The sequence below is a fragment of the Ochotona curzoniae genome, unplaced genomic scaffold (assembly GCF_017591425.1).
Source record: "Ochotona curzoniae isolate NIBS_2020 unplaced genomic scaffold, NIBS_Ocur_1.0 contig_4017, whole genome shotgun sequence".
Taxonomy (NCBI): domain Eukaryota; kingdom Metazoa; phylum Chordata; class Mammalia; order Lagomorpha; family Ochotonidae; genus Ochotona; species Ochotona curzoniae.
This window is the reverse complement of record NW_024466082.1, coordinates 1-13,297: the sequence shown is the minus strand read 5'-3', so window position 1 is coordinate 13,297 and position 13,297 is coordinate 1.

Below are 13,297 nucleotides of genomic sequence, written 5' to 3'. Positions count from 1 at the left end.
CAGGGTACACAGGCCCCACCAAACCCCCACTCCCAGGGCTCACAGGTCTGGCACCCACCACACAGGCAAGCCTAAGTACCAGGCAACAGAGGCTCCACCCGCCCCTGGAGCTCATTGATCCAGCACACACCTTGCAGGTGGGCTGAAAGGCCACCTGAGTTCTACTTCACCCCCTGCCCCTGAGGCACATGGACCTGAGACCCACTGCTCCAACTGCACAGCTTGCCTCACCTTGGCATCCACCAGCTTCAGCCTGACTTGGTCCAGCCTTACCCCAGTTCTTGCTCCCACTGGTGGATGCTGCAGCCTAGCCTGGTCCAGTCAACCCCCCAGTCCTGCCCCTAGTATGAACTGGCTGGTGTTGTGGCTCAACCCAGACCTTTCTGTTCATGGTTCTCAGATTTGCCAATGGATGTTGTAAACAGGCCCAGCCTGGCCTGCCCCCAGACCTGACCCACACTTGTGCCAGTAGATACTATAACCTGCCCTGCTTTGGGCTGTTCTTTGCCTTAGTTCTTGCTTTCACCTGCAGGGACTGAAACCTGACAAAGGAGTTCCCAATGCTCTTCTACTAAGTCACCTCTCAGTGGTAGATCTTGCACACATTGGTGTGTCCTTTGCCCTTATAGACTTTGTCCACCTCTTGATCTGGCAGGAACCGTGGCCTTGCCCAACTGGCCCATAGCCAATCTGGTTCTTACTATTGGATATTGAAACTCAGCCACACCTGGCTCACTTCTAGCTACAGTCTCACATGGTTCAGCTGCAGACCTAGAACAGCCCATTCTACACCCACCCTGGCTCTCATGAGTACCAGTGGGTGCTGGCATTGAGTTCAGTCAGACTCTCCCCATGCCAAGTGCATATCCATGCCAAGAGAGACTTCAGCCATATCCAGCCCAGTTTGCTGGCCCCCTTTCTGGTTTTCATGTTCACTAGCAGGATCCCCAACCCAGCCAGCGCATCCCTTTAAGTTCCTCAGCCCAGCTAAAACATCTGCTTAGCTCTCCAACCAGGCTTGTTCCCAGCCACAGATCTTGCAAATGCCAACTGAAATTGCTGTTGCACAGAGGTGAGGCCACATACTTCCCCCTACCAAATTATGCTCTCAGATTTTATTCACTTATGCTCTGGTTAGTGTCATGTCCCAGCTTCACATTACCTATTCCCTATTCCAAGTCTCACTGGTGGATTTCGTGATCTAATCCTGTCAAGTACAGTGGCCTTTTCCACAGAAGTCACTCAGGAGTAATTCCACAGCCGAACATGAACTCTTAGGTCCCTCTTCATCCCCACATGTGCTATTCCCCACCCCCCTGTAAGACTACAACGTCATATACCCAGAGCACCAGGTGGTTGAGAAGAACCCAAGCCTCAGCCTACCACCGAGGCTGGGGTAATCTGAGACCTCCTAGACTTCTACCAGTGCCACTTGAAGGACAGTCCAAGACCTCCCATATGTGTGCCAACTGCTGCAATATTTGCTCTTCAGAACCACTTGCACCTATGTCTGCCACCCAAAATAAATAAATCTCAAAGAAAACCTAATTCATGTTTTAAATTCTTATTGCTGAATATCTTTTATGTTAAAAATATAATCTTCTGAGAAAGTCATTTTAACAGAGTAAAAACAAATTCATTGCAGGCTACTATAAACTTGTACTAAATAATGAATTGATTTCTATGGCCATTCCAAACAATATACAGGTCTTAGCCAAAGCTACAAATTGATTTCTATTTTTTTCTCAAGTGATTTTTTTCCTTTTCTGAAATCATAAGAGAAAGTTATTAACCCTTGAATGGAAAATCATTTGTGAGAAATTCATTTCTAAATTGTAGCCATATTCAGAAATATTTGGCTGTCAGGAAGAAGAAACCAAGAGCTAATTGAGAATATATTTTTTAGAATTTTATTAAATATATTCAAATCAATGTGGATAATAAAAATAAACTCTTTTTTGATTAAATTATCACCATAATCTTCCATGGTGTCTTGGCAGTTTGCTCTGTATGCCAATACGTATAGTATACACATATGTGTCTGACAGTGTGTGTGTGTGTGTGTGTGTGTGTGTGTGTGTGTGTGTGTGTGTGTACGCACTTCCAAAGCTGAAGCATTCAAAGTCTGGTGTTATGTACATATCTGAGAAAATATTGTCTGCCAGAAAAATATGTATAGCAGTCAGGGGAAAATAGCCATTTCAGCAAATTCCATAGAGAAGGCCAAATTTGCTTAGTCCATGATTGATTTTTCTTTAAGTTACTCCTTGTCATAAAGCATTTTATGACACAATCTGTGATGCTGGAATCCCTTATGAGCACTAATTTGAGCCACAGCTGCAACACTTTTAAATCACCTGTTAATGTGCCTGGAAAAGCAGCAAAATGGTCCAATTAATTGTGGTACAACCTCTCACACGGAGACCTGAAAGTAGTTTGTGGCTCCTGGCAACAGACTCCTGGAATTACCCTCCCTGCCCCAACCCTGGCTGCTTTGGCCTTTTGGGTAAGTTAAGAGGCATATGGACAACCTCTGTTTCCTCCTCCTCTCTCTATCTCTATCTCTACCTTTCAAATTAAAGAAAATGAAATAAATCTTTTTAAAAAGTTATTCATTCTTGGACCTGGAATGATGGCTCAGTGGCTAAATCCTTGCATTGTATACATTAGTATCCCATATGAGCACAGGTTCAAGTCTTATCTGCTCAATTTCCCATCCAGATCCCTGCTTATGACCCAGGGAAATAGTAGAGGATGAAACAAAACTTTGGGACCCTTCGCCCACATTGGGAGAACTGGAAGAAGCCACTGGCTTTAAATCTGCTGAGCTTCAACCATTGTGGCTACTTGGGGAGTGAATCAGCAGACAGAAGATCTTTCTGTCTCTTCCTCTTTCTGTGAATCTGCTTTTCAATGAAAAAATCTTAAAAACCAAAAATTATTCCTAGTTGTCTCATTGCCATGTACCTAATCAAGTGTTATGGTGCTGGGAGAAAGGCAACCAATAACTGGTGGCCACTCTTGGACTGGTTCATGTTAACTGTGTTAATTACATCAATGTTCCAACATAGTGGCTTGTTTGTTGCTGTTGCTGCTGCTGTTGTTGTTCAGATGTGTGAGAAAGACAGGAAATGCGAGGCTGAGACATACCACCCCAGCACTCTAGTCCCCTGGTGAAGGGGCTACAGACTGCCCAGGGAAGGATATCTGAGGACATATTGAATTGACAGTCCTGACTACATGTTTAGCAAGGGAGGAATGACTTTTGAAGGGTTTTACAGATTGGCAGGTAGATAAGGGAGCTGAGACAGAGTTGCATGGAATTAAGTGGGAAACACAGTAAGTTTGGGTTAGGGCAAGGCACCTGCCCACGTAGGTGAGCTGGCTGGGCTAAATAGCATCACCCACTACCAGTCAGTTCATTCAAAAGCTAAAGTTTTGGGGCTGCCTTGGCTGGGCTATGCTGTAGTACTTATCCATAAATGAGCAGAGGATAGGACACATCAGGTTGTGTTCTATCATCCACCAGAAATGCAACAGAACCAGATCAGGCCAAGCCAAGCATGATCAGGCACCCACCAGCATGCATTAAGATCTGGAGCTAGAATGGGCCTGGGAACGTGGGGGACCTCCTCTGTTTGCCACAGCTCCTTCTTGAGAGCTCAAGAGCCAGGGCTGGGGGCAGAACAGCCCAGGCAGGGCTGGAATACTCATCAGTATTTATGTAGGCTGATCTGAGGCACTCAGCTGGGTGAGGATACAAAACCCAATGACATGTATAAGACCAGGCAGGGTATGGTCTACACCCAGATGGGCTAGACTACAATACTTGCCAACATGAGCTAGGACTGCCTATGGGCCAAGCTAGAGTGGGTCAAAGCACCTGCCAGCATGCACAAGGTCTGGTACTGGGAATGGGCCTGGCCCACAATCTTTGGTGATTCCACTGCTAGGCTGCATCTCCCAATAGTAGGTGTGAAAGCTGGAGTTAGGGACAGGCCAGGCTGTTCAAGGTAGCAGCACACATCAGCATATGTGTTGGTCAGGTCTGGGGGCAGGTCAATGAAGATGCTGAGTGCATCAATGGACAAGGGAGCTATTCACAAGCCAGAAACACCTGGGCTTGTGTCTAACCTTGGAACACCAAGTGGCAGACCAGAATCCACTGTGCTCTCTCTCCTTAGTACCTCTCTCTGGTTAAAAACAACAGAATAGGATGCGCCTGGGTTCAATACTATCTCTTATGTTTTCTTTGAGTAGTAAATAACAGCCCAGAGCATACCAAGATGCTGTGTTAATGACTTCTCTCTTACTGTGTTTAGTTTTACTAACATAAAAATAATTATTCTAAGAATTAATGAAAGCCTTTGTGTGATAAAAGTCTCTGTATTCTCAAATAAAGTGCAAGTGCATCAAACTGAAAATGTAGATGATGGCTGCAGTGTAGAATAATAAAATCATTTCTCTGTTAAGCTTCTTCCTGTTGTCTTTTTGATTAATCCTAACATCTGGCACCATGAACAGGGACCTGAAGAAGGCTGGGAGAAACCAAAAGGAAAACGAAACGCTCAAGGTGAGCAAACTTTCGGAATTTCATAATGGGAAACTCCTCTTCAGTTAGGAAGCAGTATATTGATCTGCTTCAAGGATTGGTGACAGAAACAGGGGCTAAACTTCACTGCAGCACTTATGAAACCTTATTTTATGCTCTGAATCGTCATTGCTATTGGTTTCATCCTACAAGGAAGTGTATGTTTAACTACAATGTGTGGTCTAAAGTTTTGAGGGCTTTAAGGAGAGTACAGCAGAGAGGAGAAATGATTCCTGTAAAAATCTGGACTCTGTGCTCTTTAATATCAATGATCCTTAAGCCGTTACAGTCAGACTCAGAGGCATCTGATATGGAACATAGACCAGAGTCTCCATAAGAAATGAAAATATGCCAACCTACAGAAGAAAATACACAGAGAGAGAGAAAGAATGAGTCCTTTGTCCCTGCTACCAAAGTTAGAGAAAAAAGGAAAATAGAAAGGGGTATCTAGCCCTGTGGTAGAACTGGAAGCCTCTGCTATAAGCTCTGTATCACTCTCTGGTTCTGATGATAATTCAGAAAGGGAATCATATAGTATGTATTCTGATGATGAAGTAGAGTCAGATATTGTGATTACTAAGAAGAAAGTCTGCCTTTTTTGAGGGGGGGATGCCTGGCTTTTGTTATCTTCTTCTTTCTTTCTGTAGTTTAACTCTGTGAGTGAGCATTTCTTGAATTTTTCTACCTGATAGTTGCCTAGCTCTTAAACTTTGTCTTTCATATGTAATGGTAATCCTTAAATTGTTACTGATCCACATTGCTTACATTTTCCTTCAAATATTTTTCACTACCTAAAAAACTCACCAAGGCTTTAAAGACCTCAGTAAAAGCTTATCTTGATATTTTCAGTATTTTTAGTCAAAAAGATTGTTTTGAATTATTTATTCTGCTACCGAAGTCCAAGCGTAAGTTCTAGTGACATTGGGAGAAGATGAAAAGCACAAAATGAACATAACTGACTGGTGTCCTATTTCATTCAATGTTGCTAAACAGAATGCCTGAAGTTAAACAATTTATAATGAACTAAGATTTGTTGGCTTATCCTTTTGGAGATTGTGAAGTCTAACATAAAAACACTGGAATTTGTTGAGAACTTTCTTACTGTACTATCTCTGCCAAAGACAGAGGGGGTGGAGGAAAGGCAGAATAGAGTACTGAACCTGCACATTTCTAATGACATAATCTCAGCCATGAAGACTGATTAGTTGGTACCTCAACATCTTATCAGTTTTTCCCACATTGTCTCAGCAGTACCACCGCTTTACACCAGTATGATGCCAGTTAAATTCCAAGATGGGCTTTACCAGTGTTAAATATTTAAACCTTGTCAGACAGGGTGACATTGTTTGACAGAGATGTGAGGAAAACAGAATATAAGGGAGAGGTAATAGAAGGTAAATAAGAAATGAAAAAAATAGAATTTTAAAAAGTTAAATTATAAATACAGAACATACTGCATCTATATTGAGAAGGAGATAGATGAGTAGGACAGACTGTATTGGGACTATGCTAGTGGAGTTCATTGAGGAAGCAATTACAGATTGAAGGGGCTCTTTAATGTCCTGTGAAGTGGGAAGTTATAAAATTTCACTTTGTATGCTGTCAAAGTTCATGTACTGACAACAATGAGGGAGGGCAAACATAAAGTAGATAAGGCATAGGGTAAGAAAACACATGATGACACCAGTGTACAGACAGCTATTTATGTCATAAAGATATTTTCTAATAGAAGATGAATAGTAGAGAGTGCATGACAGAGGCAAAGTAAGCACTTAAAAGATCGGGAGCACAAATGAAAATTATTTAATGACCTAAGCAAAAGATACAGAGAGATAAAAATGAAAAACGTCAACATGAATTTCTCAGAAAGAAATAGGGGAAAGAGAATAAATTGGTGCCATCACTCTTGCTTAAAAATAAATATTAAGAAGCTGGCTTTTTGGCACAGTGGGTTAAATCAGCGTCCTACATTCATTTTATGGCTGCTCTGCTTTCAATACAGCTCCCTGCCAATATACCTGGAAAAGAAGTGGATAATGGTTCACATAATTAGGTCCCTGTCAACCACAGGGGATAACCTAGATAGAATTCCTGGCTCTTGGCTTCAGCCTGGCCCAGTCCTTATTGTTATAATTATGTAGGATGTAAACCAGTAGGTCGGAAGATTTCTCTCTCTCTCTCTCTGTTTGTCTCCATGCCTTTCAGATAAGAATATAGGGTTGTGGGAGGGGTAGGGGGAATCCCAATGCCTACAAAACTGTATCACATAACACAATGTGATTAACAATAAAAAAAATTAAAAAAAAAGAAAACAGTCTGGTAGTGGAACAGAAAAAAAAAATAAAACAGATACACATTAAATGATCATTTTCATTTGTGTTTTCAAGCACTATCCCTCAGTTCAGTGCTGCTCTTCAATTAATTCTGCCTAATAAATAGTGACAACATTAGTCTGTTAAGTCACAACTATCCCTGACAACAAAAAATATAAACTATGGACCCTGCAAGGTAGCCTAGTGGCTAAAATCCTTTCCTTGCACATGCTGGGATCCCATTGGGCACTGGATATAGTCCCAACAGCCCCACTTCCCATCCAGCTCCCTGCTTGTGGCCTGGGAGAGCAATTGAAGACAGCCCAAAGCCTTGAGACCCTGCATCTGCATTGAAGACCTGTTAGGGTCTCTGGACTCCCAGTTTCAGGTCGGCGCAGATCCGGCAGTTGCAGCCACTTGGGGAGTGAATCAGCAGGTAGAAGATCTTCCTCTGTCTCTCTTCCTCTCTGTATAGCTGACTTTCCAATAAATAAATAAACACACACACACACACACACACACACACACACACACACTAGACTGCTAAAGTCATCAGTGATGTTACACATGCACATGCACATACACAGACACTTTTTTATTTTGTTTCATGAACAGTTTAATAGGCACTGGGATTTCCCAACCCTTCTCCACGTTCTCTCCCCTCCCCTCCCCACTGATTTCCCCTCCAGATTTACAATGGGTGGCTTTCATGAGCGTTCATAAGTCCAGCATGTTGTCACTGAAATGTCTCCCAACAATGTAGTCATGGACAAAATGGGAGAGTCCAACATCCAATCGTCATGACATTTTCAGCCGTTTCATTGGGAGTCCATTCTTGTCTTGTATGCGTAGTGACATACTGCTCTGTCTCCACCTCTGAACATATTGGTTTATGCTACACTTCCATTATGCAGCCCCTTAAATATACAGTGTACACAGTCCATAATAGGGAGAATAATAGTAAACTTTCATCACCATGAAGTTAACAAACATACAACAAAAATACCCATGTGTCTCTAGAATGCTGAGAAAAAGTATCAAGAACCTTCATGTAGAAATAGGTGCCAACCGGATGGCACAATGGCAGAGTGGTTAAGGTCTTCATCTTGCACACGTAGGGATCCCATATGGGCACTGGTTCTACTCCTGGAAGCCCCGCTTCCCATCCAGTTCCCTGCCTGTGGCCTGGGAAAGCAGTCAAGGACGGCCCAAAGCTTTGGGACCCTGCACCCCCACGGGAGACCCAGAAGAGGCTCCTGGCTTCGGATTGGCTCAGCTACAGCCGTTGTAGCTGCTTGGGGAACAAATCATCGGACGGAAGATCTTCCTCTGTTCTCCTCTCTGTATATCAGCCTTTCCAATAAAAATAAAATAAATCTTTTTTTAAAAAAAGAAATAGGTGCCAATGCATGACCCACGTGGTGCTAAAAAGTTACAATAAAGTTTGAACATCATTTCTCATGCGATATGGCAATAACAGTGACAAAAGTGACATTAACAATCTCAGGTGTTTACAATCATTCAGTCTTATGGGAGATTGATTAATGAATCACATTATAAGATCTTGTAGAGAAAGATAAAAATAACTAGGACGTGTGAAAAGGTAAAATTTACAGGTAAAATAATTACATTTGACACCATGCTACTGCTAATTGAAACAAGAAAGACCCATTCCCTGAAATGATGTGCAAAACTTCCCCTAGCAATTTTAGCATTGAACATCACCAGGACACAACCTCTTAAAATTAGATATATATCTACACACATTCATTACACACACATTTAAGGAAGGGGATAGAAAAACATGGACACTAACATCATTAATACAATCACCCTTTTAGTCACATGGTTGATACTTGCTGATGTCAAGAAGCTGTTAGGATAACCAAATTTCTGTTTTGTACACAGTCATGGCCACAGAAGAACATACCCATGATGAACATCTGCTCACAGGAAAAAGACAGCAAGATCTCCTAGAGTTGCTGAAAGAAGTGGGATTAGATGCTGAATATTGGGATCCAATGCTAAAGGTGTGACCTGTGCCTCAGCCTCACAGCACTTCAGCAGAAAAGACCTTCAGAAGCTGGAATCCCAGGCACGACATTATCAGATGGAAAGCCTGTAAGAGAAGTCCTGGAAAATCTGTAAAGACAACTAGCAGTCACAAGTGGGACACAAGTGAGACCCAGCAAAAGTCTCTCGGACAAAGATCTGGTGAGATGTGCATCTGGAGGGTTGGCCCTGCAGGGAATTTACATAACCAGTCAACCAAGTGACCTGTTGGAGAGGAAAGAGAAGCTACTCAGAATGCCCCAGTTCTTATACCTTAAATCTGAACAGTGCACATGGATGAAAAGTTATTCTCAAGAAGAATACAGGTTAGCCCAGAATATAGAGAAGCTGGGACTCAGCTTAATTAGATCAGCAAAGATTGAAGGCAGGGTGGTTTAGTATAGAAGCTGATGGGGTTTACAGCAAGCATTCAGAATCCAAGAAAATCAATCATATTCTGAGAAGCCTTATTTTTGCTCAATAAAGAATTGCTGTGTTTCCTGGGCTTCCTGCCACTTCCCCAAGGATTAGCTCAGGCTATCTAAGGCTGTTCTACAGGAATTAAAGTACATCGAAGAACTCCTAGATTACACCTCAGCCTCAGGTGTGCTATACATGCTGAGGCACAGGACAGAAGCTTCTTCCACAGGTTTGGTTCTCACGCTGGCAAAGGCCCTCTGTAACTTGGAGGAATCTTCTGGCGGAAGGCCATTTCAGAGGGTTTCCAGAGTGAGCAACTGGCAAATTAAACAGTAGTTAGCCAAAACCCTGGATAATTACATATGGGGCAGCTAAAGTGGCTTTGGAGTGAATGCTGTAGCTGGTGGGAGTCTGTCCAACACTTCTTCAAAAACAAATGATACAGGAAATCTTATCAGAGTCTCCAAACCAACATCTAACATTAATGTCCCAGGTTGGTGGCCCACCAGAAACAGATGATATGTCTCAGTGGAAAGCTGGCCTTTTTGGCAGCAATCAAATCTTGGTATATTACTGACTGGGGAACTCAACTAGTATCCATTTGGGACATCATCCTCTCTAACCACAGAAGTGAATTTAAGGCCACCCTCTAAATAGGTGCCTGCCTGAAAGACACCTACACAGATGTGACAAGAATCAGTGTCCATGTGCATGTTGCAGAGGGAGTACTGAGTGTCTGTCATGAGGCTAGGGATTTCCTAGAGACTGTGAAATCCTGGAAGAACAGTTCAAAAAACTAATGCAGCATAAACAAATGCTGAGGAAGAAGACAAGAAGTTATGACTCATGGATTAGCATGTACCTCATAGACTGTGATCTGCAGAAATTTCTACTAAACCTTGTTGACTTTTGCAAAAAGTCTTCCAAGTATAACAGCAAATTCATTAGATCTCAGTTGTGCAGTCTGTTGGATCCTCATATCTACAAACTTTCCAGAAGTCCTCTCCATCATGCGATGGATCTTCCAGTCATGGCCAAAATCAATCCACACCTCGGAAAGTTCTGAACCAGTTAAACAAAAATTGGAAAAGCATATCAAAGATGACTCATATAGTAAAATGCTGGCTTTTCAGGAGTTACATTTGCAATGTAAGTTAATATTCCATAATAAGATAGTCTTCTCCATCAGTCAAAGGAAAGACACTAAACATGTTAGTTTTATCAAAAGTCAAGAAAGCCTGGGTGGGAAAAACAAATTATAAAAGAGAATTATTGGAAAGAAGAAAACCATTAACAGATTCTGTGCAGAAGAAAGCTTTCTCATGTTACCTCCATCACCACATGGGAAAAAATGATCCATATAATTGCTGGGGACAAGCAAAATGCTTGCCCTAAATTCAGTGGAAACTGAGCTAACTAGGAGAAATACATTCTCATCTCTCTGGCAGAGGAAGAGAACTTTGAAAATACTGGCAATACCTTTATATTTGGGAATCAATTTTTATGAGCTACATTGAAATCCAAATTAGAGAATACTGTTCTGGACCAGGGGCTGAAACAATAAAGAATCTTTTAAAAATAATTTTGGAGGACATCAGGTATGTTTTCCTCTGTGCTATTTGGGAATCCACAGCAGAAGCTAAACAGAAGCAGCACTGCCTCTGAGCGGCTGGATTTGTGCTGTGATCACCTGGGGAGCAACCTCATCTTTCCACAAAGTGACTTGATTAGCATTGAACACCACGAGATTAAAAACATGGAGTATCTCAAGGAAGCCATGAGCGCAGCCCTGGATCCTACACTGAGGGGGAGTTGAACAGAACTGCTTGAGTCAGCCTGTAGATGAAATGGTTCCTGTAATTTCTGAACATCTGTGTGGATCTACACAAACACAATTCCGGCACATGTTCCCTTCCACCATCTTCAGGCAGTCAGAGGCTGGCACTGGCATAACACAGACAATTTCCCTATTGACTGTTGTACGAGTATGGTGGCAAGTGATTATTCAATGTTTTTCAGTGATGACCTGGAAATCCCATCCAAGAATTATCCACAGACAGGAGGGGATTACGCCACATGCAGCATCATTCCAGATTCATCCACTCAGCTCTACTGGAAATGGTTTGTCTCACACTTCAGATCAAATCTAGAGGCAGACGGGGGCCCCAGGATGGGTTGGGCGTCTCATGCCTAGTCCACACACGCACATGCCAGCTACCACGTGCACATGGTGAGCGGCTATGGGGCCTGCCAGACCCCTGTGGACTGACCTCCCTGAGGTAAGTCCTGGGCTTTGTTAGGCAGCTCTGACTCCTCCCACTGCTTGCACGGGTGGTTGAGCTGGGGAGGGGCCTATGAGGGAGTGGGGGTCAGTCTTTGGGCCTGGGGGATTTGAACTCCCAGGAGACCAGTGCGCCATTTGGCGCCAGGCTCTACCTGCTGCCTGCCTGGCCAGGGAGCTCCAGGATTTTGAATCCTTGACTGGCTGCTTACGAAGCTTCATGCTGAACCCACAGTGCTTTGGGGCCATGAATCATATTGTAATATTATTGCAATCTCTAACAGCCTGTATCCAACGCAATAAAATAATGTGATGTAATCTATAAAACAGCAATAAATATGAGTCAGACTGCTTATGATCTATATCAAGGAAGTATTAAACCTAAAACACTCTTAATACCCTATGTTATTCCATAACCAGGAGGGAATGCAGAGAAATCTTCCATCTCCCTAAAAAGTGTGAGGAAGACGTAGAATATAGCTACCAGGATCGAATTTGGTAATTCATAGACTGACACTAGACAATAGTAAAGCTACAAAGGCATAAGGGGGGTATTTGAAGTGACCCTGACAACCTCTTAACAGGAGGTCGTGCCCATGGAGCAGGGGGTTGACCCCAGAGCGGAGCTGGTGGACAGGAGGAGGCTCGTATCCCAACCCTGAAGACTTCCAGATCCTCACCAAGGACTGTCAGTACAGGCACCAAGGACTATATCCCAACTGCCAAGGAGACCACAGGGAATAGGAGGAGTGCCTTCGGAAGCCGAGAATTCTGAGGTCACCCACCCCTGATCTGGAGCTTCCACAGGAGATGGAACAAGTCCAAATTCTGTCGTGCAGGAACCAGCATCATCAGAATGACAACCAAGAACCCTGAACGGTCTGCAGAAACAGAAGAATAATAAACTTCCTTTGGAACTAGGGATGGGAGCTTGCTCTGGTCCTTGCCTAATTCCGGCTGTGGGTCCCCACCCTCTCTTGCAATGACCATTAGGATGGCTCCAGAAACCCCTCAAAACAAACAAACAAAAAAAAGCTAGAATAGAAAGATAGACAGCAATAGGGAAGGCTTGGAATCAGACAGGAGGTGGCCAGTGTGTACTCACTCATGCCTAAGTAGGAAGGACGCAGGGATTGGTTATTCCTCACAGGGGTATTGGGGATTTCCCTGCACACCCATCCTAAAAATGTTCTGCACCCAAACTGTTGACTGAATATAAACCGATTTTGAAATGTCTATGAAGAAGTCACAGAATGTTGTTAAGAACCAGCATTTTCCTATTAACATATTGGTTAATCAATACCATGTCAATTAATACCATAATGTAGTAATTCATTGTTGATGTTATGTTGGGGCTTTTAATTGGTTGGGAGCATACTCTGTCGGCTCTACCTTCAGACCAGAGACAGTCTCACCAAGAAACTGTTGAACTTACCAGGACAATAAGATGCTGGAATTTATGCTTGGTAAATACTTCCAATGAAAGAAGCTCAACTAAATTTGAACTGTGGCAATGCAACAAGGCGGAGGAATCCACCAAGCGGGGAGGGGTCGAGAAGGGTTGGGGAATCCCAATGTCTATAACACTGTGTCACATAATGCAATGTAATTTATATATATATAAGTCTTGAGATGTTCATG